Source organism: Sinocyclocheilus grahami, unplaced genomic scaffold (genome assembly GCF_001515645.1).
Source record: "Sinocyclocheilus grahami isolate Dianchi unplaced genomic scaffold, SAMN03320097.WGS_v1.1 scaffold227.1, whole genome shotgun sequence".
Classification (NCBI taxonomy): Eukaryota; Metazoa; Chordata; class Actinopteri; order Cypriniformes; family Cyprinidae; genus Sinocyclocheilus; species Sinocyclocheilus grahami.
Window position 1 is genome coordinate 1,240,468 of NW_015505406.1, and position 1,686 is coordinate 1,242,153.

Sequence of the window (1,686 nt, forward strand, 5' to 3'; positions counted from 1 at the left end):
GGTCTTTAAGTTTAAAGGCATCTTTAAGTTTTAGTATAGGAGATCATGAGAACAGTCTTCTTAGTTTATTCTTAATTTAAAAAAGAAGACTGTTCTCGTGAGTGCAGATCATGATCTCCTATACCAAGTTACTCAACCGATTGACTCAAATTAAAAAGATCAAGTGACGGAAGAGCATGGTGCAAACGGCGTTGTAGAACATCTTTAAGTTTTGAAATGTCTAAGACATTATGTCTACTCTATAATGAAAAACATTTTTGGAATTATTACAGGAATACTGGCTTGTGATGATGTCTTAAAGTTTTTGAGATCGGTTTCACTAGTATTAAAGTCCCCCTGAAGTCAAAATATTTTTTCCCTTAAAACTTATCTTTGATCATCAAAATTTCATATTTAAATGTTTTTTCTTGTGAAAATAATTTTCTCATTCCTTAAAATAGCTTGAATGCAACTCTACACCCTTGCCTGATCTACTATGCGCTGATCTATGAATATGCAAATTAGTCCCATATTGGTATGTTTTGAATGCTAGTGATATGAATCGATCCATTGACGTTATTTGTTTGTTACGTAGCAAACCGAGGGCTATTTCAAACCGTATTTCTGGGTCAGCCTTTGGGAAACTACAGTTTTAAGGAGAAAATACTCGGCAATGGTGTTGATTAATAGATTGGCACATGGATTGTCTAAAGGCATATTAAAAACACCATATACAGGTGCATCTCAATAAATTAGAATGTCGTGGAAAAGTTCATTTATTTCAGTAATTCAACTCAAATTGTGAAACTCGTGTATTAAATAAATTCAATGCACACAGACTGAAGTAGTTTAAGTCTTTGGTTCTTTTAATTGTGATGATTTTGGCTCACATTTAACAAAAACCCACCAATTCACTATCTCAACAAATTAGAATATGGTGACATACCAATCAGCTAATCAACTCAAAACACCTGCAAAGGTTTCCTGAGCCTTCAAAATGGTCTCTCAGTTTGGTTCACTAGGCTACACAATCATGGGGAAGTCTGCTAATCTGACAGTTGTCTAGAAGACAATCATTGACACCCTTCACGATAAGCCACAAACATTCATTGCCAAAGAAGCTGGCTGTTCACAGAGTGCTGTATCCAAGCATGTTAACAGAAAGTTGAGTGGAAGGAAAAAGTGTGGAAGAAAAAGATGCACAACCAACCGAGAGAACCGCAGCCTTATGAGGATTGTCAAGCAAAATCGATTCAAGAATTTGTGTGAACTTCACAAGGAATTAACTGAGGCTGGGGTCAAGGCATCAAGAGCCACCACACACAGACGTGTCAAGGAATTTGGCTACAGTTGTCGTATTCCTCTTGTTAAGCCACTCCTGAACCACAGACAACGTCAGAGGTGTCTTACCTGGGCTAAGGAGAAGAAGAACTGGACTGTTGCCCAATGGTCCAAAGTCCTCTTTTCAGATGAGAGCAAGTTTTGTATTTCATTTGGTAACCAAGGTCCTAGAGTCTGGAGGAAGGGTGGAGAAGCTCATAGCCCAAGTTGCTTGAAGTCCAGTGTTAAGTTTCCACAGTCTGTGATGATTTGGGGTGCAATGTCATCTGCTGGTGTTGGTCCATTGTGTTTTTTGAAAACCAAAATCACTGCACCCGTTTACCAATATATTTTGGAGCACTCCATGCTTCCTTCTGCTGACCAGCT